Below are 26,489 nucleotides of genomic sequence, written 5' to 3'. Positions count from 1 at the left end.
AAATATTGACAAAAAGAAACACATTTCTCCTGACATGTTACTTTCTCTCAAAGTATATTGTTTTATAGATGAAGGCTATTCCATGCATTACTGTTTTGAAAAAGATTCTCTAACCAGGATAGAGAGGGAAGTGGATGGCCCAGATGCACAAAAATACAAGTAGATCACAGTCTCTAGTTTGAGAAGCAGACTCCTCACAGGTCCTAAACTAGCAGCTTCTAAATGTCAATGACCTACATTGCTCTAAGTATACTTGGACAAATAGGACATTTTAAGAATACAACATTTATTTAAATAGAAATAGCCATTTGTATCATTATCAAAGTCTCTAAATCAGGGGTGTCAAACTCAAATACACAGTGGGCCGAGATTAAAAAATTGCTATAAGTCAAGGGCAGGACAGGTTAAACGTTTATTGAAAACTTATTGAAACAACGTATTATTATTATGAACCTGAAACCAACAAGGCCTATATATTATTGCCTATAAAACAACATTAATTAGGAAATAAAAGTAATAAAATTAATAAATAAAATCAGTTTCACTAATTTCTTATGGTTATTTACAAAAGTTATTTACTTCAAAGGAAAATCAAATGTCCTATAACAAGAGAAAAAAAAAATGCAAAAATGAAACTGCATAAAAGACTGAAAATGCATCAAAGCACCGCTTGCTGCTCTGCTCATTGGTCTGAGCCAGATGCTTGGTGTCTCATCTTGGATACAAGTTCATCAATGTCTGGGGTTCAGGCTCTGATATGAGGAAATCCTCAGGATTGAGTGAAGGTGTTCATCAGTAAGATGAGTCCTGTGTGAAGTTTTGTTTATCTTCATCAAAGAGAAGAGTTGTTCACACAAGTATGTGCTGCCAAACATAGAGAGCGTTTGAGCAGCCTGGGAGCGCATCTGGGGCATTGTATTGGGGATGAAACGTGGAAACTCTGCAGCACCCACAGACTCATATTTTGCCTTCAGTGTGTCACTACATTGGAGCTCAATCAGCTCCATTTGGAGGTTTGATCGTGTGCTTTCCACATCGGCTGTAAATGGATTACTGAGCAGTTCAAACCTGCTTTTTTGAGCTTCAAAATCGGCAAATTCAAAATTGGAGTTTTAAAAGCCCTCACTATAGCGTACATGTCAGTGATGGTACGGCCCCGCCCCTGAAGCTGCAGGTTGAGCGCATTCAGGTGGCTCGTGATGTCACACAGAAACGCCACTTCACACAGAAACTTTTTATTTCGGAGCTCTTTTGTGTCTTTTCCTTTGCTTTCCATGAACTCACAGATCTCCTCACGCAACTCGAAAAATCTTTCCAGCACCTTTCCCTGGCACCTTTCCCTGCCCTATCACCTCTGTGTGATAGGGCAAGTCACCATATTCTGAACTTAACTCCGCCAGAAAAGACTTGAACTGGCGGTGATTTAAACCTTTGGCTCTGATAAAGTTAACCATTTTTTTTATGATGCTCATCACATGTTCCATTTTCAAGGCTTTGCCACACAAGGATTCCTGGTGTATGATGCAGTGATAAGCTGTCAGCTCACCTGTGACGTTTTCCTCCTGCATCTTTTCTCGGATCCTCCCCACCAATCCACTTCTTTGACCGCACATCGCAGGCGCTCCATCTGTTGTCAGTCCCACAAGTTTATCCCACGGCAACCCCATTTTATCTACACATCTGGACACCTCTTCAAAGATATCTTTCCCCGTAGTTGTGCCATGCATTGAGTGTAATCCCAATAACTCTTCTGTTACGCACAGGCTTGAGTCCACTCCACGGATGAAAATTGACAGCTGGGCAGTATCAGAAGTGTAGGTGCTCTCATCCACAGCAAGGGAGTATGCTATGAAATCGTTTCCCTGTCTCACAAGCTGTTGTTGGAGATTGGTAGCAAGGTGACGCACACGATCAGCAACAGTGTTTCGGCTCAGGCTCACATTTAAAAATGCTTGCCTTTTTTCTGGGCACACGGCGTCGCAAACTTTAATCATGCAGTTTTTGACAAATTCCCCCTCGCTAAAGGGCCTGGCTGATTTTGCGACCTCTGCTGCCACAATAAAACTGGCCTTAACAGCACCCTCGCTTTGTGATTTGGCTTTAGTGAACATAGCCTGCTGTGACACCAGACTTCTTTTTAACTCTTCTACCTTCTGTAGCCTTTGTGTCGTGTCCAGATGCTTGTATTTGTTGTGGTGCTTCGTTTCATAGTGTCTTCTTATGTTGTATTCTTTCATTACAGACACGCTGTATCCGCACAGGAGACACACAGCTTTTCCCTTTACATCCGCGAACATATACTGTGACTCCCACCTGTCCTGAAAACCCCTGTTTTCAAAGTCCACCTTTCGTTTAGCCATTTTTTTGGGAGAGAGTTAGTTGATTATTGTGGTACGCTTTCGCGGTAATGTTTCCATGGTGACGCGTCATTGCTTGTCACGTGACACAGCGCAACCACACAGCGCTGAATATATAGATCAGTGCGCTGAATGAATGACGATCTGCTTATGTAATTTTTCCTTTTTTATTCAAAATAAATAATTCATCCTCTCTCTATGTGCTCAGCTCCCACTGGCTCCCACGTAATTCGAACCGATATACCGGTGGGCCAGCTCTAAAAATAAATACATTTTGTCATGCGGGCCAAAGATAATTAATTTGCGGGCCGGTTGTGGCCCGCGGGCCTTGAGTTTGACACATATGCTCTAAATTGTCTCTAAACTACATAATGTGCATTGTGACTGAAACACATTCCTATTTCAGGTTTTTTCTCATTCACATATGTCCAAATATTTTGGTTATTAAGTTAAAATATTGCACAAAACTACTATAATGCAATATCATAGAGGAGGAAATGTATGCTCGATGATATTGCAACCGTTATTCAGATATGGAATGAGATTATTAAGAAATCTGTTATCAACTCCTACATGCCAACCGAATAAAATAAGGCAAAAATAAACATTTCATTCAGTGTTTAGTGAAAGAAATGATTGGTTCAAACACTAAAAGTGGTTGATCTGTATTTATATTATTGTATTTCAGTTGTAATTATAAAGTCTTAATTAACATTATGGTTATTTACTGTAACATATTGAGATATTATCATTATGTAAATTGTAGCATTTGGTTACATTATGTTTTGATGATTTCTCATACCTTCTTTATAGAACATCCATCCCTTACGCAATATTGGACTCTAGCAGGTGAGGCTTTTCAGACAGATAAACAGCAGTACAGTGCAGGGAAGTACAGTACAGCATCGTGAGCAAAACTGTTACCTGCTAGAACAGTTTATTTTGAACAAGAGGAATTCAATGCGGAAGTACAATTCCAAACTGGATGATGAAAATTGATAGAAAGGGTGAGCCTATCTTTGTGCATGATGGTGCGAGGACCTGGATGGCGGGAAAAACAATTATGTTCAGTAAAAAGTCAAAAGAAGATTGCATTGTATCTAATTGTAACTATATCAGCTATTATTAATAAAACATGGGAACACATTGTGTGGGCATTTTTTGCCTCTGTATTTTGAATTGAAGGGCTATTTTTGTTATTTCTGTGGGATTTTGCAACTATTAGCATTGTATATTTCAAAGGTATTTAAAAGTGTTTTTTAGACATATAGTAACAAGTAAACAAGTTATCCCCACATATACAACCCTGGAAAAAAGTCAGCATATCAACATGTATGGCATCCATTCCAGTGTTTGTTGAATTCCTGCTTGAATTTTTGAGCCAGGAGTGGCATAAAATCAACCAACAGCAATGTGAAAGACTGGTGGAAAGCGTGCTAAGATGCATGAAAGCTGTGTTTGAAAATCAGTTTTATTCCACCAAATATTGATTTCTGAACTCTTCCTAAATTAAAACATTCATAGAAACTGAACATTTGGAGTGGTCTCTTAGTTTTTAAAAACTTTATGTCACACTACATTGTGGTAACGTTTGACATGGTTTAAACATTGCCTACCTTAAAAACAAGTTACCACTTGATCAGTGGTTAAACATGTAAATGAATGAACGTTCCTTTCCAGAATAAAACAAAATATGCAGAAAATCATCTCGGGTTACTTGACTGTAACTCTTGTTCCCTGATAAAAGTGGAACGAGATGCTGTGCTGATTTAGTGCTTTGGGAACAACTTTAGGTGTGACCAGCTGTGAATATGTTTGCAACACGTCAATGAAAATTTACCGGAATTTATAGCTTCTGCTGGTGACATCATTGGATGAACCTGTAGCAGGGCTATAAATAGATGCGTCACAGGTGCATTGTCAGGTATTTTGTCTGAAGAGCAGTCCTGGGGCATCCCAGTGCGGCAATGAAGTGCAGCATCTCGTTCCGCTTCTATCAGGGAACAAGGGTTAAGTCAAGTAACCCGAGACGTTCCCTTTCAAAAAGCTACACTTGTGATGCTGCGCTGAATTAGCGCTTTGGGAACGAGAATACCCATGCCGCCACACTGTAGATGTCTGGACCCCTTACGGTTGTGTAGTGTGCTCACAAGAGAGGTCTCAGACATGAGCTTGTGATGTCGACTCAAGGACATAAGAGCCTGGAGTGGCATGAACATCCAAACTATAAAATCTAATGAATGTGTGCAGAAAGGACCAGCTTGCCACATCACAAACATGCTGCAGAGGGACACCTCTAGCCAAGGCTTTAGAGGAGGCGACCAATCTGGTAGAGTGAGCCTTGATTCCTACTGGCGAAGATTGATCGTGCGCCTCGTAAGCCAGGGCAATAGCGTCCCTCACCCAATGCAACATAGTCTGCTTGGTGCGGCCGCCCCCCTGTTGCGGCCCCCATGGCAAATGAATAGTTGCCCTGACTTACCCCACTCACTAGTATGGTGGACATAAGACTGAAGGGCACGGACTGGACAAAGTCTGTGAAGTCTTTCATTCTCCGGCGTTGTAAACGGCGGGGAGCAGAAGGCTTCGAGAGTGACCGAATGTAAGGTCGAGAAAGGCACCTTAGGCAGGTAGTCAGGATGAGGGTGCAAAATTGCATTAGCCATTTCCGGGGCAAAATCTATGCAGGCTGGCAAGACAGACAGAGCCTGTAGATCCCCAATTCTCTTTAGAGAGGTAATCGCCATAAGAAAAACCATCTTGACAGTCAGACATTTATCAGACGCTGACACTAGAGGTTCGAAGGGGGTCTCAACCAGATCCTCAAGGACTATTGCTAAGTCCCATGAAGGGGTCCTGGTCCTCACATAGCTCCACAAATGAAGTGAGCGAGTAGAGGATGTCTCCTCAATGGCACCCTGTCCATCAAGGCATGGCAAGCCGAAATGGCGGCCACATAGACCATGAGAGTGGCATGACATGCCTGCTGACAATTCTTCCCTGCAGAAAGTCCAGAACTGAAGCAATCTGGCAGTTAACTGGATCTGCATTATGTGCACTGCACCATCTTTCAATGACACCCCATTTATTGGTGTAGATACTTCTGGTAGAGGAAGACCCAACACTTAAAATGGTCTTGATAACCTCAGGTGAAAACCCAGTGTCCCTCAGTTGGTACCCTTCAGGGGCCAAACATGAAGGTTCCACAGCTCGGGCCGGGGATGAAATATTGTCCCCTGAGCCTGAGACAGAAGGTCCCTCCTGTCCGGAATTGTCCAAGGCAAGCCGTCGAGGAGAGGCATTATCCCCAAGAACCATACCCTGTTCGGCCAGCGCGGCGCTATCAGTAAGAGGCAGGACCCTTGCTGGTGAACTCTGGCCAAGACTCCCAGGAGCAGAGAAACTGGGGAAAACGCATACAGACTCATTCTGGACCATGTATGCACCATCACATCCAGACGCAGGGGGGCTGGGTGACTCAAAGAGAAGTAGAGGGGACATTGCGTTGTCTGTTGAGAGGTGAAGAGGTCCACTTCTGCCCTGTAAAATCTCACCCAGATTTGTTCCACTACTTCGGGGTGGAGTTTCCACTGCCCCGTCAGTATTTTCTGTCTGGACAGTAAATCTGCTCCCATTCAGGCATCCAGGGATACAAGCTGCTCTAATTAGCAGGACCCAAAGGAGAATCTGCCATGTAAGTCTGTTCAGCTGGCGTGAACGTAGACCTCCTTGATGGTTTATTTAAGAGACTACCGCTGTGTTGTCCACCCACACAAAGACATGGCAGCCTCTGGAGGAATATTTCAGGGCCAGAAATACAGCCATCAACTCAAGACAGTTAATGTGACAATCGAGCTGGCGACCCTCCAATTCCCCTTGAGCTGGACGACCACTTAAGACCGCTACCCAGCCCGTCAGGGAGGCGTCTGTCGTTAGCAACCTGCGACGGCAAGACGCACCTAGAGTGGGATGCAAAGTGAGGAACCGGGGTCTGAACAACATAGAAAGGGTACAAATCAAGCGGCGCGTAACCCTTATCAGCCCTTGGGGGATTGGCCCTTGGATGAAATCCTCTGGCTTTGAGCCACAACTTAAATGGTCTAATGTGCAAAATGGCTCAAAGGGATCACTGAGGACGCAGTTACCATGAGACCTAGTAGTCATTGGTACTGACAAACAGTGCAAACTTGGCCTAGCATGACTTTGCTCAGGGTGTTCTGAATGGACTTGATTAGAGTGGGAGACGCAATTGTGCCCGCATTGTGTTCGAATACTATACGATCCCCAGATAGGTAGTTTTCTGAGTGGGAGAGAAGACGCTTTTCTTGGAGTTGAGCCTCAACCCCAGAGAAACCAGATGAGCTAAGACGATATCCCTGTGCTGTAATGCCAGTTCTTATGACTGTGCTAGTATCAGCCAGTCGTCTATGTAATTCAGAATGCGGATGCCCCAGAGTTCCAAAGGAGCCAGTGCTCCATCCATGCATTCTGTGAATGTGCAGGGTGATAAGGCTAGACCGAATGGAGGAATCCGATTTTGGAAAGCTTCGCCCCTGAAAGCGAACCTCAAGAATTTTCTGTGTTGTGGAACACTTTCTATATGAAAGTACACGTCCATGAGATCGATCATGACCAACCAATCGCGATGTTGGATTTGAGACACGACCGTCTTGAATGTTAGCATCTTGAATTTCAACGCCCTCGGAGCGATTCAACCCTCAAAGGTCAAAGATCGGATGCAACCCCACATCCTTCTTGGGAACCAGGAAGTATCTGCTGTAGTAACCTGACTCTCTCTCTGGAAGGGGAACATGTTCTATGGCCCCTTTAACCAAGAGATTTTGCAGTTCTTTCCACTGTAAACATGCTTGCTCCGGTTTCACGGTAGTGGGAACCACACAAGAGCAGCATGCTCTTCCCCCAAACACACTACCTCACCACTACCTCACCACCAGGAGATGTACCAGGAATAATGTAATCTGTGACAGGTGGCTACTGGCTGACGACAACAGTACTTGCTAGGAGAACAAATTGTGAAGATAATGAGTGGGGTCGGGTCATGTTCAGGCTTAAAATCTGACAGCATCGTTCGGGCTGGGTAGGGTCAGGCCATGCAGTCTCGGGTGCGGGTAGGGTTCAGGTTTCATTTTAAGGCACATGCAGACCTCTAACTCAGACACAAACCAAGAGTAGGACTTCTATTTATCATTTATTTTAAACTTTATCAGAAAAAGATGGTACATTATATGTATAAGTTAAAACCAAATGGGACTAATAAAAGCAAAGTTATTTAACTCTTTTATGGCTGTTTTTTTATTATCCTCAAACCTCAATAAGTATGAAATATGTAAAATACTGTCAATGTTTTCATGATTTCCATATTCACTATGAGCCAAAAGGACTAATATACATTTTTTGTCTTTATGTAGTGCATACATTAAGGGTCTAACCTTCACAATCTCTCAATATGTTAATACTGTATGCATCAGTGTCTATTGAAAAAAAATATTCCACACTATATGACCAAATAATTAAATCACATTGGTGACTCATACTTCTAGTCTTTAGAGCCGGCTGTTTTTCAGCAGTCCTGTACTTACACACTGAATGAACCACTATTCCAAATGGCACTTCCAATTAATTGGTTGATTGAGCTACATTGGTTGCATGGTTTCATAGATTCACAATGACTCCACTTTCAAAAGAAGAAGTAACTGTGCAATAGCAATCTTCCCCTTTCTTCAGCAAAAAGGGGGCTTGGTTAATTAGATAATTTACATGGTTCAGTTCAAAATGTATCAAGATTTAACTTTACAACACTTTACAACACAAACATATTATATTATGATTTTTGAAGCCTACGTTCTCACTATATAATTGTTAGTCCATTTAACATGCACTACAATTTTAAGAAAGTTCCAGTAAAAGCTATAGTCATTCAAACAAATATTTTATTTATGTTAATTTTTTAAAGCTTTAATCCAACTGAAAGCATACCCATTACACCGGTTTTTGCAAAGTCAGACTAACCCTTCATCCTGTTGAAAATATGTTCTGTGTATGTTCAACAACAATGACTGATCCACAGTTCATGGATGTTAAAAAAAATAACAAAAGCTTGTTATTTCAAAATTGTTAACAGAAAACAATCATATAATTGCTCATTAGTTTGGAACAAAGACCATTAATGGGGTTATAGCTGATTGTGTGCTGCAGGTCATATGAGTGAACTCTGGTGTGAAAATAAATGTATTGTCTAGTTTAATTAAGGGATTTTTCTACATATGCAAAGTTGCCCTCATGGTCACTGTCTCTATACAGTAGATTGTAAAATGAAGTGCATAAAATAATATGTTTGGAGGTAAGGTAAATTTAGGAAACTCATAAGGGCAATAAAGAGACATATGTATGTTTATCTTGAGGGAGATACAAAAAATAAGACAAAAGAATAAGGTAGACTGAGTTAAAGATGAAGGTATACATATGGTAAACTAAGTGTCTCTAAAAAATGTTTTTCATAGAATTAATAACTGTAGAAACAAAAACACAGCAACAACAAACCTTAGGACTACTGTGTATTAAACATTTTACACAGGCTGACATTATACACTTGTAATTAAATAAAGGGGTTCAGTCAGCAAGCAATTGGTTATGCTTCACAAAGTTGAAAATGACACAGCTCTGTGAACAAAGACCTCAGTCAGTTATGGTCTACACACCTTTAATGTGGCTCCAGTTCTTGTAAATTAAACTGGTTGCACATATTTAAACTTAGTAGGATTTATTTTTAGACATTTAGGTAAGAGTAATATAAAGTCTCTTTGAAGTCCCATCATGGTGCTTCTGTTCTTAGTAATGTCTCTTGCTGTGGTGTGAAATTCAACATTGCACAACAATAATCATAAACAGCAAAGCGATGAGCTCAGAGGGTTGAGACTGCTCCAAGTTATCACTAGCTTGAGTACAATTAAAGAAGCAGCTTGTATAATCTGCATTAACAGATGTCATTATAAATGTGTTGTGATTTAGGCTAATATGTGTTGGGAAATTGATATATATATATATATATATATATATATATATATATATATATATATATATATATATATATGCTGCATAGCATCTTGTTTGCCTTTTTTATTTTCTACCAAACTACACAAGTGTGATAAACACGATCTGTTCCTTTTTCAAAAAGCTACACTTCTTATGCTGTGCTGAAAAGCACTTTGGGAACAGCTTTAGGTGTGACCAGCTGTGAATATGTGTACAACATGTCAATGAACATTGATCGGAATTTATAGCCTCTGCCGGTGTAATCATTGGATGCACCTGCGGCAGGTCTATAAATAGATACGTCACAGGCGCTTTGTCAGATCTTTTGTCTTCAGATCACTCTGTGTTTGTGTGTTTCACGAGCCTCTTAGAACTTTCTTTCCTCTGTTAGGAGTTAGAATTTGTTAGGCAGTGCGCAGAAAACCTTTTCTCTTCTTTAAAAAAAAGAGAGAATGACTGAAATTCAGAGCAAACGATGCGTGTTCCCTTGTTCACGCTCTATGGCTGAGAGGGACACGCATCAGTTTTGCTTTGTTTGTTTGGGGGAATAGCATGCTGCTCTCGCATTGGGCAGGGCGGGTGCATGCATTGCGATCTTCTCTCAGTCAAATTGCTTCGCGCTCGCCTTGCTTACTTCCGAAAGTCTGCACCCACACTTCATTCGTGGGGCTCTCGTATGGATCTGGCTGAGGAGCGAGAGACCAGTCCGTCCCTTTCGCTCGCACTCTCTCCAGACCCAGCTGGTCCTTCCCGTGATCTTGAAGCGTGCTCCGGCGCCTCTTCAGTTCATGAGGGGGACCTTGAATCTCTTGAGTCTGTGGACTACGAGTTACCCACCTCCGAGCATTCTGTGTAGTAAATCATCAGAACAATTACTCGATGTGATTACTCGTGCGGTGGCCAGGCTTCAATTAGACTGGTCACGCAAGAGACCCCCAAACGTTCCAAGTTTCACAATTACACGAAAACTACTGAAAACTCTGTACTGATGAGTGATCATAAAAGATAAGTTTTAGTTCCCCTACTGTCTCTCCAATTTCGCCGAGATGCAGGTGCATGGTGTCACACAAACAAGTCGACACTCAGGAATATATACAAAGTAAGTGATAAATATTCACTTTATTAAGTAATATCAATAAATGAGTTTGTTTCCACATTACATGACATTAAAGCTTGTTTAACAAAGACCTGCAGAAACAGGTGTATAAAACATGGTAAATTATAATGTCTTTTGGTAATCGTACAACTGAAGCACAAACATTTCACGATTGACGAATCCCCGATGACTCTGCCTGTGTAAATGTGTAAAAGCATCATAGATTTTATTAGTTACAATATGAAAAAAGTAACTCCAACTGAAAAATCTACCTATTTGCTTACCTGACTGTCCAAGAGAATTGGAAATTTCTCTCCAACTCATCTCTTTCTCCATCCGGTTGTGGTACAGTTCAGAGGAAACATCATATAGGCACTGGTGCTCCTACCAATGTTCCACATTGTTCCTCCATTTCTTCGGTCCAATAAGACATTCTTGATACTACAGCCATGCTAATTGATGTTCTGTTGCAGGTACATCATGACTCTTCCCACTGAAACTTCCTGTGCCCCTTTTCTTGCTCTCTCATTGGCTGAATAGCTCAACACTGCAGTTGTATTCAGTCAAAATCAAAGGTGGATAGTAACACACTACATTTAGTCTGTTAACTTTACTTGAGTAACTTAAAAAAATAAATGCATTTTAGAGTAGGTTTAAAAGTGTTTTTTTTATCTCACTCAAGTACATTTCTAATGATTTTTTTTTAGAAATTTAGAAGTACGTTACTGTCGTTACATTACTGGGATTAATTTAAATTCATGTGTCATTTATTGAGAGATTTGAACATTGAGAGCGGAAGTTCATATAGCTGTGCACACTCTTCAAAGTGAAACACTTTCCTCACTCCGCACAGTGAAAAAAAATATAGTTTCGTCATACAATGCCTTCATTTAACACCAAGATAAGATGAAAATCACAGCTCCAATTTAAGGCAGCACACTGAGATAAGTTTTGGCTCTAATCCTAACGTGGGCTTTTCTGTGTAATGATGGTCATTTCCAGGGTGATTCTGTAACTGTAAATGTTTAATGTGTGTGTTCATGTATAGCATGTCCTTTATTTTTAAAAGTTAATGTGTCATGTGTTCCTGGTCATGTGATGTCCTGTTTTCCCTCCATGTACATGTGTCTTGTTTTCATAGTTTTTTTCTGTTTGATTATCTTGTTTAGTGTTCTGTTTGTTCATTGGTTTATGTTCCCCTATGTCTAGTATTTAAGGCCTCATGATTTCCATTGTCCCTTGTTTGGTATTATATGTATGTTTGGTAACATTGTTAAGTAAAGTCAAGTACAGTCTATGCCAAGTCAAGTTTATGTTCATGTTGAGTGTTCAAGTTCATGTTTATGTTTAGTTTAGTTTAGTTCATGTTTATAGTTACGGTTTTAGATATCATTTTGTAAATAAATTGCACTTGGGTTCTTCACTCCATCGTCTCTTCGTTTACCTCATCACTCAGCAACATTACAGAATACCTAACCGACAAATATGAACCCAGCATTCCAACTCGTCTGCCTACATCAGGGTAATTGTCCTGTGGAGGATTAAGTGGAGGATTTTTGCAAACTGACCTGCCAGGTGGACTTTAATGAAGAGGCCCTCAAGGACTGTTTCCGAGTGGGACTGAATGAGTCCATCTCTTTTCTGATGCCAGGCGGTCAGATTACTCACAGCCTGGCATAGACCTTGCCCTGCAGATTATTGGTTCTACGTTTACTGTGGGGGAGGCTGATGCCGAGCCAGAATTCCACGACATGGCTGACGAACAAGAGTTACACGTCATGGCTGCCGAGCAAGAGTTCCTCGTCATGGTCGCTGAGCTAGCGCCATCTTTTGCCTTGGATCACCAGCCTGCTCCATGCCATGTCACAGCAACACCTGAGTCAGCTCAATGCCATGTCATGGCCACATCTGAGCTGTTAGACCTGGAGATGGTTCCCACCCTTGTACCCACCCTGTGGACTCTTCTTTATGTTCAGGCAAGGGGAACTTTCAACCCTCCATTTCCGCCTAGACCCTCCGAGCTCTGGCTCCACCTTGGCCTGTTGATCCCTCGAAAACACTTCTGCTCTACGTTCCCTTGGCTCCACTGCTGTCCTTCAGCCTGTTTGCTTTACTGGGGTCCCTCGTCCCTCCACCTCCTCCTCGGTCAGTCGGTCACCTGGCTCCGCCTTGGCCATCTGATCCTCTGGCTATGCCTCGTCCCTCCGATCTGTCAGCTCCACTGGGGACCTCCATCCCTACGGCTCCACACTGGCCCTCTGAGTCTTCGGCCACTCTCTGAGTACCAAGTTCTATGCTGTTGCCCTTCCAGTCTCTCACGGCTCCACTTTCCATAGATTCAGCCCTTTTTCCCCACACCCTGTCATGCCCTACATTCATTTGGGATTTATGTCATGTTTAATGTGTGTGTTCATGTTTTGGGGCATCGGGAGCCACCCCTAGTATTTCATGTCTATTATTTGGAAAAGTTTAGTTCCTGTCATGTGTTCCTGGTCATGTGATGTACTGTTTTCCCTCCATGTTCATATGTCTTGTTTTCATTTTTTTATTTTTTTTTATTATCTTGTTTAGTGTACTGTTTGTTCATTGGTTTATGTTCCCCCATGTCTAGTATTTAAGCCCTCGAGTTTTCCATTGTCCCTTGTTAGGTATTATATGTATTGTTGGTAACGTTGTTAAGTCAAGTCAAGTAAAGTCTATGCCAAGTCAAGTCAAGTTTATGTTCATGGTGAGTGTTCAAGTTCATGTTTAGTTAAGTTTACATTTATAGTTGGGCTTTGGATATCACTTTGTAAATAAATTTCACTTGAGTTCTTCACTCCATCGTCTCTTCATTTACCCCATCGCTCGGCAACATTACAGAAGCAATACATCAGTGCAATTTGTCCAGCGTTCCTCATGTCATGAGCAGTATTTACACATTTACCCTTAAGGGTATATTGGCAACTATTGCAGCTACTTTGGGTGGATTAATTGTATAAATGTAAACATGTAAACATCCAAGTTAAGTGTAAAAAATGCCATTGACTTGATTGACAACCAGAGTGCGAACATACAGCATTTCTACGCATGCACAGCGAGGGGCGCGGGACACACGTGTGTGAGATGTGCGGGTGCGAGGTGATCATTTGGCAAAGAGCGACTGGCTGTGTCTGAAATCATTCACTCATTCACTATTTCCTATATAGTGAACGGCAGTTAGTGCACTATATCTCAGCAGTAAGTGAACGAAATTAGTGATTTGGATAATGTCATAAACACCGAGTGTTGGAGTGTGGATCATCAAATGTACACTCGAAATTAGAGTGCATTGAGGGCTTAATGAGTGAACAAAAAGTAGGGAACGAGTGGCTCAATCAGAATTCAGACACTCCTACAAAATGGCAGACACACAAAATAGTGCACTATATAGTGGATAGGGGGCGGTTTCAGACACAGCGAGATTTCAGCGACCAGGGTCGTACGTGCGTTTAGAGAGTGGGGTAATGCTGTACAGAACTAATGATCTAAATAATTTTGACACTGAAAACTGTAACTACACTGTAAATAAGAATCCACACAGGAGTGTGCATTAATAAATATGCATTAATAAAATATGACCTTGCTTTTGTTTATATTTCAGCATTATATACAGTGTAATGTCCTTGTTGGACATTTTCATGTTTTCACTGTAACAATTCTCATTATTTACTCACCCTCATGCTACCCCAGATGTGTATGTCTTCCTTTCATCTTCTGAACTCATATGAAGATTTTTAGAAGAATTTCTCAGTTCTTTTGGTCCATACAATGCAAGTGAATAGGTGGCAACATTTTAAATCTAAACAAAATCACATAAGTGAGCATAAAAGTTATCCATAAGACTCCAGTGGTTAAATCAATATCTTCAGAAGTGATGTGATAGGTGTGGATTGTAATTTTTTGCTAGACAGCAGCTGCATTTATGTGCTTTTTGGATCATAAAAAGTTTGGCCTACAGAGCTAAAATATTCTTCTAAAAATATTAATTCTGCAGAAGAAAGGAAGTCATACACATCTGGGATGACATGAGGGTGAGTAAATGATGAGAGCATTTTCATTTTTGGATTTCTTTTTCATTCATCTCTTTAAAGAGATAGCTCAGCCATAATTGAATATTCTGTCATAATTCCCCTACCTTCATGTTGGTCCAAACCAGTGTGATGCTTTGCAATCATCAGTGGAACACAAAAGACGTTAGACAGAATGTTAGGGACAGACAGTCTCTGTCAACATTCACTTTCAAAATGTGGAGAAAAAAACATTCACTGAAAGTAAATAGAGACTCAGGCAAAAATTCTGTCTAATATCTCCTCGTGTTAAATGGAAGAAAGAAAGTCAAATGTGTTTGGAACATCATGACGGCGAATGATGACAGAATTTCAATTAATAATTATAATAACTCTGTAATACATGTTACATGTGTTGTATGTAATGGAATATAGGGGAGTGAACGTCTATTATGTAATTTGTGAAAGTAACGAGTTACTCACTAATTGAGTACTCTTTTAATTGGATCCTTTCTTATTTTTACTCAAGTAATTATTTATGTTATTACTTTTGCTTGTACTTGAGTAATAATTTTTTTTAAGTAATTGTACTTGAGTACAGTTTTTGGCTACTCTACCCACCTCTGGTCAAAACACATTTCACATTGTGCAATTTGTAATCGCAGACAGGTTAAGATATTTAACATGCTAGATACCATTGCATTCTTCACTCATGGGAGCAACCTCTGATTTGCCTATGATTTCGGGCTTTTGTTGGCGATCTCCACAAAACTGTAAGCGAGTGAAAATCGGCCTAAAATCGTGTAGTGTAAACTCTGCATTAAACGCCATCTTCCAAATATCGGGGAATGGAACGCATTTATGGTCTGAGATATCAAGTAGGAATATCCCTCATCCAATTTGATTGGAACACAGCAACATTTAAATTGCAAATATTATTAGATAGATTTTTACAGGTATTATCCTTGGTATATTCATATGAAAAATTTTAATTTTTAATGTCTGTTTGGGAGACGTTAGTTTCACAAAACAGTCATGATGCAGTTAAAATTAGGCCTGCTTGTGCATTAAGTGTCATTTTAAGTTCTGGCTTTCATGCGTGGACATGTTTTTAAAATGTCAATTAGTATTACTAGTTAGCTGCGACATAATATATGATGCCCAAAGGTATAGGGTGTCTTATTCATTGTGAAACTGTATAATGATTATCAGTGGATCGCACAACCCTCACGCTAAACCAGTCTTTAAGCACTCTGCGCTCCAGGTGAGAAGCATAGTTAGTGCTTATAAAATGGCAAAAGCAAGATGAATTTGAATATCATGTAATGGCTTTGGTGGCTGCCTAAAATGTTTCACTGCAGGAAAAACACTGTTGCTCCACTGAAGGTAATGTAAGTTTTCAAAAATTTCACGAACTTTCAAAAATGGCCAAGAACAGTTCAGGAAATATTTTGTCTTTCTTTGAAAAGGAGATAACAGAAGGTAATATTGTTATGACAAGTGTACAGTTACAACAGTTACATGTTTTTAACTCAAACGAAAGTCAGGGTTTTGCCCATAAAAATCTTTTGTGAGTAGAACAAATTTTTGCACCACTGTTTAAGCATCCTTCATAGAAACGGCCCAAACTTCTGTTAATTCGACCCTCCTAATTCACTTTGTAGAAAAATGTGTGTTTGTGACCAGCCTAGCCGTAACAGTGAGCAAACTAGAGCAAAGCATTTTCATGATCATAACATGATCATTTTGTTAATGATGACCATAAAGTTTTTTAAAATAAAAACATTTGATATTTATTTTGACATTTTTATAAAAAGGCACATTTTGTTCCAGTTATGTGTTGTAACCATGAGAAAACTCCTTTCTATTTTTGACAACATGACATTTGTCAATGTGACAAATAATAGTTTGGAAATTGGAGTAGAAAAAAAAGCGTGTTTGTGACCAGCCCAGCCGTGACAGAGAGCAAACTAGAGCAAACCTTTTTCATGATCATAACGTGGAATCTATTTACAAAATTCATCATAAAATACTATAACGGAGAGTAACAGGTGCATATTATGGCCATGTATATGGGTCAATGACATGATGCTGTTTTTTGTAGAAGGTCATTTTGTTAATGTTGAACATATAAAACAGAGGACAAAATCACATTTCTGTTTGAATTCCGACTGCATGGCGGGCAGGCCTGTGGATGTTAAGTATAAAAACTTTGCTATGTACACATGTCACATATCTTTGGAAAGTGAAGATTCTTGTGATTTTATTGATATAAACCATTTCAATATACTCAACAGCAGGTAAAATCAACGTCTTTGTCATACCACCAACATATAAACAAACAATAACAAAATTAAGGCAACTCACATATGAAGCCTCATAGTAGTCCACTGATCCCTGACATCCAAACAAAAACAGTCTTGTTACATTGGCAAAGGTCCAAACGATCCATTCAAGTAAAATATTTTGTCCAAAACACATTATTACATCAATAAATACACACAGACTCTAGTTGCATCATTTCAAAGTATCAGGCAGATGTGCTTAATCTTTATCTGTCATAACTTCAGTCGAGAGTTCTTCCTGTTTGGAACTATTTGAACTGAGATTGGCAGCATCCCCAAAGGTGTCCTGCGCCAATCAGAAGTGACTTTTCAGAATCACATGGTCAACTGGGCTGTCTTTTCCGACAGTTGAGTTATTGAGTTTGTTTCAGACTCTTAAAAATGTCCTGCTCAAAAATAGTGCATATTTAATCATGAGCTTTTATTTCTTGAGTATGGTTTAGAGACATTATATACATTTTCACCAGATTACTCTTCATACACCAGCGAACGCTTTCATACTAAACATTACATTTTTTTATGGATGTTATACGTGTAGGTAACAAAACATGAAAATCCCTGGTTACAAAATCATATTGGTTTTTCACATCATTGTATTTGTTAAACCTTTATAGTTGCTGTTCTTAGTAGAATGAGATAAATCGTACATAATTAAAGATTATATTTATCAATTATAGGTAATTGCACATCGCTACACACATTTTAAAGAGGTCCATCAGTCTATAATCATTATTTTGTCAGGTACAAACGTTACCACAGTTCAAAATGATTTTCAGCATTATCTAGCTAGGCTAGATTAAGATGAAATGTCTTAGAGTGCAAATATGATGGTCCTTGTAACCTTACACAGAAACAGCCTGGTCTAACTGTGTGGGGGTTCTTGTGAAGGCCTGTGATTTATGATGTTGAAACATTCCAAACTGAAAGGATGTTTTTTTTCTCGTTTCAAATCATGTTGGTGGAATTCTTCTGCATATATAATCATACACTTTTTACACTTAGTTTAAATAGCATCTATTGCAATGAAACCCCAATCCTCACTGTAATCTGAACTAAATTGACAACAAGTGCAACATATGTGCAACTATTTTGAAAGCTGATTGTCTTGCTAGTTACCTTGTTAAAGGGGTCATGACATGGGTTTTTTTATTGTATTATTATGTTCCCTTAGGTGCAATTATAGTATTAATATATTTTTTTTTAAGAAAAACTTTTAAAATCTAGTGATTTATGACCTTTTCCCACCCTGTTTCTCATCCTCTGATTCAAACAGTCTGTTTTGGGGCGTTTTCCATTTAAGACTTCAGTGTTAACGCCCACTGTTATGATTGGCTAACGTCAGTGCCTATGTATCAATTATTGACGCCCCCAGCCAGAACAATATGCAAGTAAACTAAGTAAAAACACTGTGATTATTCATAATGAATGAAATTGCGCTTTAAAAGGTAGTTTAAAGTTTAAAATAGATTACTTACAGTTTGCGTCGTCGTTGTTCCCAGAATAGTCGGCACGGACTTATCTTTGAGCAACAGTTTTCTGGCAAAGCCAGCATCATATTGAGATTTGTTCTCAAAACAGTCATCCTTAAAATGTACAGAACAAGCGCTTAAGTTAACACTGCCGTGACTGGGACGTCCGCAAAAAATAAACTGCATCCATTTTTCCCTGACGTCTGGATCTTTCGGCAGCTTATTCAGAGGTTTTGTTTGACCACAGCCAGGAACAGCACATCTGTGTGGCATCGTAATTTTCCTGTGCACAAGTAGTCTCTGTCAGAGCTTGCTGTCCATCGACTGAACACTTGTGAGGCGCACGGCGATACGAAATGAGCGTAGTTGTCTTGTGCTGGAGGCGGTCATATGCAAACGCTGGTACGTCACTTCTAACCGTCACGTCACTTCTAACCATGAATCCAGAACGAGCTGTATTTTGAGCTTGATTAAATAAATGATTCGTTTAGAATGGGGAGGACGTCTTAAAATATTAAACTTGCAGGACGTTTTAATGATACAAAGACCTCTTATATACCAAAAGATCAAGGCAAATTTGGTTTCTCATGTCATGACCCCTTTAATGCAGTGTTTCCCAAACCTGGTCCTGGATGACCCCAGCACTGTACTTTTTATGTTTCCCTTTTCTGATTTTCGGGGTGTATCCTGAAAGTGTGCCTTGCACTTGTGATTTCACAAGCCATTAATATAAGTTGTTTCCCTACTTATAAATGTTAGAATAGATTAAACAAATGTTACCTTGCTTTGTGTAATAATGGAGCCAGCACAAGCAGTTGGCTGTGCAATTATTATAATTACTGTGAAAGTGTCTAAATTATTGAACCATTATTTTTTAACACATTTTCATCAATTACTTGTTTGGACAAAGAAGCATATCCTGTATGTTTATTTAAATATTTCATACATTTGTATCTAGTGTGCTGTAATGTGGTCGCAGGCAGAGCATATGACCAAGACGATGTGAACCCAAGTGCATCAAAAAATGTAAAAGCCTCCAAAACAAAAACCATGAACAAGAAACAAGAACTATGACTATGCATGATGAACATACTATGAGCGAGTTACAGTCACAGTTCTTGACAAAAACATAGGCAAACATGAGGGCTATTAATACACAGACATAGTTTAACGAGATAACACAACAACCAATGACATAATGGAACTAATAACAAGGAGACAAGACTAATAAACCAAGAACCAATGATGAGACAGGACGAATATACAAGGTATCAAGACAATAAACACATGAACCAATAAGAACAAAACACATGAAAAAAGATGGTCACATGACTATACAATACAGGATTACATGGGGGGGGGGGTCAGGAAATTAGATGGGCAGCTCCCGATGCCCAACAATAAATAACAACAAAAAGGGAGTCCAATTGGATTTTGGAACAAGATGGGGCTGCAGACCACGGGGGACCAGATGGGGCTGGATATCAAGGGGGACCAGATGGGTCTGGAGACCATGGAGGACCAAAGGAACAGGGTGGAGTAGGATGGCCAGAAGACCAGGGTGGACCAGGCTGAGGGCCCGGAGAACAGTGTGGTCAGGAGACCAAGGCAAAGCCGGCGGAGGGCCCGGACACTGGCATGGATCAGAAGACCATGGCATGGAGCCACTGGAGGCACAGGGGTCAAGGCAGCCTGGCATGGAGTCAGAAATGGCAGCTTGACATGGCAAGGCAGACGTGGCAGTTTGACATAATGAGGAAACATGGCTTGGCATGACATGCCTTTACCTCTGGGACAATTGAGGTTTCAAGTACTAGCCCTGGGTTGGCTAAGGTTTCTAGCACTATCTCTGGGAAGGCAAAGGCTTCAAGGGCTAGCTCTGGGATGGAAGAGTCTTCAGGCTTTAGCTTTGGGACAGCAGATGCATCAGGCGTTGGCTTGTGGACCATGGCAGCCGTGGGCATTGACTCATGGACCGGGGTAGGTGTGGATGCTGGCTCTGGGACCTTGGCAAGTGTGGGTGCAGGCTCATGGATTGTGGCAGGCTTGGGCAGCTGACTCTGATGTGGTGGTCAATGTGAGAGTGCTGAGTCCCTCATCAGCCTCTCCAACAGTGAATGAGGAACCACTCAGCACCAGTGACCAGAAACAAGATGGTCACATGACTATACAATACAGGATCACATGAGGGGAACAGGACATTACATGACAAGGACATACTAAACTAAACTTAAAAATAAAAGTCATGAAATTAAGACAAACAAAAACGCACATAAACTTTTTTATATGTTGCACGAATATTTATTGCTTATTTGATTAGGGTTTTTCAAAGAAAATCTTAATTAATATACCCCTTTTTTGTAGAGAAGTGGAGACATTTCATGAAATTTAACATAAATTTGATGTGGCCCCTTTAAGAAACTGAGTTTTGCGACACCTGTTTTCTGGCACTCTCTTGTGTTGTGCATGTGTGCTGATTAGAAATGTGAGAACATCTATTGCACTAGAGAGTTCCCAGTTTTGTTCATTGGTTTAGAATTATTGGGTATATTTCAAATTTTACACAAAAAGCAAATAAATTGCATTATATATGTGTTCAGAATAGTCATATGTTAAAATTGAGTCTTTGTTATGGATAATCTTTATGGATTGCATGTGTGGAGTTTGAACATGTGTAATGACAATTGTATTGTTTTAAACTTTTATACATGTCGTCAAAAAATTGTTAAAATGTATAAAATGCTGTGAATGATATAAGCATGTATTAAGGTGATGCATGCTGAAGCATATGAGTTGGCTAATAACCTGTTTGTATTTTTATTCATCATTAGCCTCAACTGTATTTCTTTGTACAATATTTCATTTTTGTATTTCATTTTCAATTTTGATTTTACATATTGTTTTTCATTTGAATGCATTTCATTGTGCTGAATTTAAACGGCCATCGCATAAAACCCCACAAAAATAATCCAGTATCCCGTGTGATTATTTACAAACCACCAGCTACATATATTTTATTTATTAATTTAATTTATTATTTTTACCTTGGTTTAAAATAACCTTCTAATTAAGGCAAAAAAAATATAAAAAATTCAAATCTCAAAATCTCATTGGCATTGGGCCATACTGGAAAAATAAGGAAAAAATTAAATATTCAAAACCTCACAGCAGCTTGTCAAACCAGAGTTAACCTGAATTAGCCCACATGGTCATTATTTTAATTTCAATGTCAGTTATTTCTTGTTCAGTCAAAACAGCCACACACACTATACATTATTAATAGACATTCAATTGATCTATAGAAAATAGAACAAAATAACAGAATGTTAAGTAGAATGCTTACTTTACCGTGATCATTTATAAATAATTTACTTTTAGCTAATGGCTTTATCCCTACCTTGCAGCAACTGAATGGGTGCATTTGCAAGTACACAGAATGAACATATTGAGTAAATAAAACAGATTTGGTGCATGTTGATATTTGTGCTGCTTATCAATTTCTTTCTTGATGCTCTCTTGTTGTCCTGTTTACAGCACTTTACCTGGTCTAGCTCTTGTATACATGTCAATGCTACCCTCTGACACATCTATGGAATATTGACCTTCTGATCACACACTAGTGATGATAGATTGTCAAACATGGGCAGTCTGTCCATTGCAATGTTCAATGTTCAGTGATACTGCTTGTATCACTCTGGATGTCTGTTTTTACAACATTTCAGACCATAGTATGTTAGTGGTGCAGAGTGGAAGAGGAGCTGGGAATTGAGTTGACATTTAGCTTGGAGTAAGGAGCAGGTTTTTTGAAAATCAGGAGTTAAAGTTTTCTCTTACTTTACGATTGCTCTGAGCAGGGTTTCTTTTTCTATTGACTGCTGAGTAAGAGGGTAGTGGGAGATGAGTTCAAGTGAAGCATTACATTGTAAATCAGACACCCAGGGAAGCCATTTCCAGTCATTTATGCGTTGGATTGGGGTTAAAAACAGACAGTTAGAGGCCTTAAGTAAGGGTTATCTAGCCATGATGGAGATGATAAAATTTGTTCTTCAAAGAGTGATTGGACTGAGTAACTCATCTCTCATTCTTTACTCGACCCATTAATCAGTTGTGAGTGCATCTGCAGTGCTGACATTGCCCAAAACAAGTGGTCGATGGTAAACCAGACAAGTCTGTTCAAACTATAATATGCACAAAGATTTACAGGTTGTCAATGACTTCCCTGTTGGCTGGAGTGACTGGTTTATTTGCTTGGACAGAATCAAGAGTAGGTTGATATGTCAGGACACATAAAACAACATAGGACAAACACAGAACCACATGAGACTACACAAAATAAATAACATACCTATATAAATGCACATGCAACTTGTGCAAAAAGTAGGGGCAGAACAATAAATTACAAAAAATTAACAGGACAATGGGCACAATGAGAGACAGTGCAGCACCGACCAGTACACAATAGTGCAAAAAGATGACAGTTTCTAAAAATGTCAAATGTAAACATAACATACTATGAGAGAGTGTTCTATGCACATAGCAGTTATTGAGGTAGCAGCCAGGTATAAAGTGACAATAATTAAAGTGCAACTCAGGACACGTGTGTGTGTGTGTCAGTCCAGTCTCTGAGTATTGAGGAGTCTGATGGCTTGGGGGAAGAAGCTATTACACAGTCTGGCCGTGAGGGCCCGAATGCTTCGGTACCTTTTGCCAGAAGGCAGGAGGGTAAAGAGTTTGTGTGAGGGGTGTGTGGGGTCATCCACAATGCTGGTTGCTTTGCGGATGCAGTGCTTTTTGTAAATGTCTTTGATGGAGGGAAGAGAGACCCCGATGATTTTCTCAGCTGTCCTCACTATCCTCTGCAGGGCTTTGCGGTCCGTAATGGTGCAAGTCCCAAACCAGGCAGTGATGCAGCTGCTCAGGATGCTCTCAATAGTCCCTCTTTAGAATGTAGTGAGGATGAGGATGAATTTTTAAAATTATTATCTTAATAAAATGTAATAATATTAGACATTAATACACTATATAAATAGATGGTATGCACTAATAAAAACAAATTTGTTATTTCTTTCTAGCAGCATAAGACACAATAAAGACATATGTGGTGTGCTTGTGTGCTTTTATTGAACCTAAAGTGTTTGGGTTTGGGTGGCATTCACACTTTTCTGATCTATCTAGAGTATATTGTGTAGTGATTACGTTTTTGTATTTGAAAGTAATTTTATTAATAACTTACTTGAAATTATATAATTATTTTAGGTTTGTTTATTTATTCATACATATTTTATGGCCAGTGTTTGGAAAATTATTGAGAAAAAATGTAAGTGTCTTTAAACAAATGCAAGACTGAAAAAAATATATTTCTTGCAATGAAATAATGATCATAAATAGCTTATTTTGTAAATGTATCAATTTGTCTATTTGATGTGCACTTTAAACTGGAGTGAGTGATACTGGGAGGAGTTGACTGTCACTTTGCTCACAGCTGATCTAGAATCTGGATGAGATCTCTGACCGGGAACATAACCTGCCCCGGAGCAGGTTAACCGATTAGTGTATGTTGCTAAGGAGAGGAACGCTGATGAAAGCCTATACACTTTACTGGCACTGCGAATTCATAGTTTATCTAGCTAGCTGCTTATTCCTGCTTTATGACATAGGCCACAGATCTGATATTTAATGTGAACTGCATGTGCTGTGTACACTAGATAGATAGATAGATAGATAGATAGATAGATAGATAGATAGATAGATAGATAGATAGATAGATAGATAGATAGATAGATAGATAGATAGATAGATAGATAGATAGATAGATAGATAGATAGAGATAGAATAAAATATAAAGCATTTAAATATTGCAATACACATTTATATATTTCAATCATACATTTATCATAACCACTAAATCTAACATTGATTAGTTGGGTTTTTTAATTGTTCAATTAAATGAACAGCTAATCTTTGAAATTTTCATGGACATTAGGGAAATTGTGATGAATTTTCTTTTCTAGGACCTATATTAGTCATAGCTTATGTTGACAAATAGTGCAGAAAATGTGAATGAGCCACCACTGCTTTCTCAATTATGATTAAAATGCATCTTACTTTAAATGCTTAATTTACTCTTCTATCTGATGTTACTTTGTTAAATAAATAATAATGGTAACCTAAGAGAGAAATAAAGTAAAGAAAACACAAGTCTCTGAATGGTTTTGTTGCTTGTTTATAGTTTATTCTATAAGACTATTATATTAATATATATTATCTGTATATCTATTGGACTTTGAATATTTACTGTTACTCTTTATACAACATTATGAAGTGCTAAAAAGGAATTCATGTAACCCTTTATCATAAAAATGCATGTCAAGTCTTAAAGCAGAAGCAGCCCCAAAACCAATTGTTTCTGATGGGGTCAGAATGAGGGTGAAAAATTTACATGTTTCACAAATATATGACTGTTTTTGGTAAAAAAAAAAACTTTACTGGTAAGTGAACCTCAATTAAACAAATTAACTGAACATATTGAAATAATAAAAAAGGCATGTCATGACCACTTTAACAAAACTGAAGTTGTAAATAATTTTTAATGTTTTATTGTTTTTTAAAGTAACCTAAAATATGTTCTAAATATATGAAACATTTTATTTAATAAAATGTCTTTAAATGCCTTGACAAATTAGGCTACATCAATGAAAGTAATATTTATGGGTTAGATCAAGTGAAAAAGTTATTTGAGACAAGAATTGCAGCACAATTGCATCTATCATAATCACTCTTTATAAACATCTGAAAACCACATTATTTGTTTGATAATACTGTATATAATCTGATCTTCAGTGCACCTGCTGTAAATTTCTTGCCATTCTTTAGAGTACCACAGTCTTTTCTTTGTAAATAAGAATTGTGCATATTTGTATGCATATTTTAGTAAGTCTACCCCAAAGTTCAAACCTCTGTAGGTCTTCACAATGCAAGTGAATGGTGACCAGAACTCATAAGGCCAAAAAGGACATACAGGCAGCATAAAAGTAATCAATATGACTCCAGTGGTTACATCCATATCTTCAGAAGCAATTTGATAGGTGTGGGTCTAATCCAATATTTGTTTATAATATAGTATAATATATACCCCCCCCACACACACACACACGATATATCATTTTGATACCAAGTTTGAACAAACTCAGAATGTTTTAGTCCAATAGGATAACATTAACTAGCATTTTCAGGCAAAAGAAAATCCTCTTTGGGTCAAAATGTCCAGAAAACAACATTAGGGTTAATATAAAAAATACATGTTATTCGTTTTTGTTTTTATAACATGTGTCTTCGTAACTATCATGATAATGGATGTAGCGGTCACATCTATGAGCTTTGCACTCCCTAGTGATAATAAATCACATCTTTTAAGTTTGCTTTCCTGCATTAACATAATCACAGAATTTTACTTTTTTTAAAACGTTTTATTTGCATGGAATTGAAGATCAGATTTATATTCATTTGACAGAGAGACATGTATATGTCCAAGTGTAAATGGAATGTGCTTGTTCAATCGGATAACAATCCAATCACAAAAATGTATGAATTGACCAACTGTAAATACTCCACAGACTTCCTTGGATAATATAACATGATAGACAACAAAGTCATTGAAAACTGTGTCTAATGATTGACTGACAGTTATTTCCCCACATAAGTTGTGGCATCATCCTGATCCTGGAACCTTGAGGAGTTTCTAGCTCTATCATACTGGACCAACAGAGGAGTAATCAGCATGTAGCAGTCATGTGCATGGAATATGACAATCCTACACATACAATCATTTTAGTCAGACTGAAGGGAACAACTCTCAATGGTCTACAAATGCACTTCCAAAACTAAACCATGAAAGCTCTATCAAAAGAATTAAAACACTTTGCCTTTAACTTGTTTTTATATTTACAACCTCTCTGGGCTGTGCTGGAAGATACATTTAAATTTGCCTTCTACATTTGTGAGGATCTATTGCTTATGAAACAGACACATTTGCCATTGGTATTCATGCGGAAGCTATTGAAGAGCTTTGCTTCTGCACCCTATCTGGCTGATTTGCATTTAAAATCTCATTTATATGAAGGTCAAGACCATTTATTTCAGGC

At 38.8% G+C, this 26,489-nt stretch overlaps 1 pseudogene; it reads right to left on the bottom strand.

Annotated features, from left to right (window-relative positions):
* Nucleotides 1-682: 682 nt before the first annotated feature.
* Nucleotides 683-2,360, bottom strand: LOC127641266 (general transcription factor II-I repeat domain-containing protein 2-like; annotated as a pseudogene).
* Nucleotides 2,361-26,489: the final 24,129 nt, after the last annotated feature.

Source organism: Xyrauchen texanus, chromosome 4, assembly GCF_025860055.1.
Source record: "Xyrauchen texanus isolate HMW12.3.18 chromosome 4, RBS_HiC_50CHRs, whole genome shotgun sequence".
In the NCBI taxonomy this organism is placed as follows: Eukaryota; Metazoa; Chordata; class Actinopteri; order Cypriniformes; family Catostomidae; genus Xyrauchen; species Xyrauchen texanus.
Note: the sequence above shows the minus strand (reverse complement) of the source record. Positions and strands in the feature narration are given on the sequence as shown.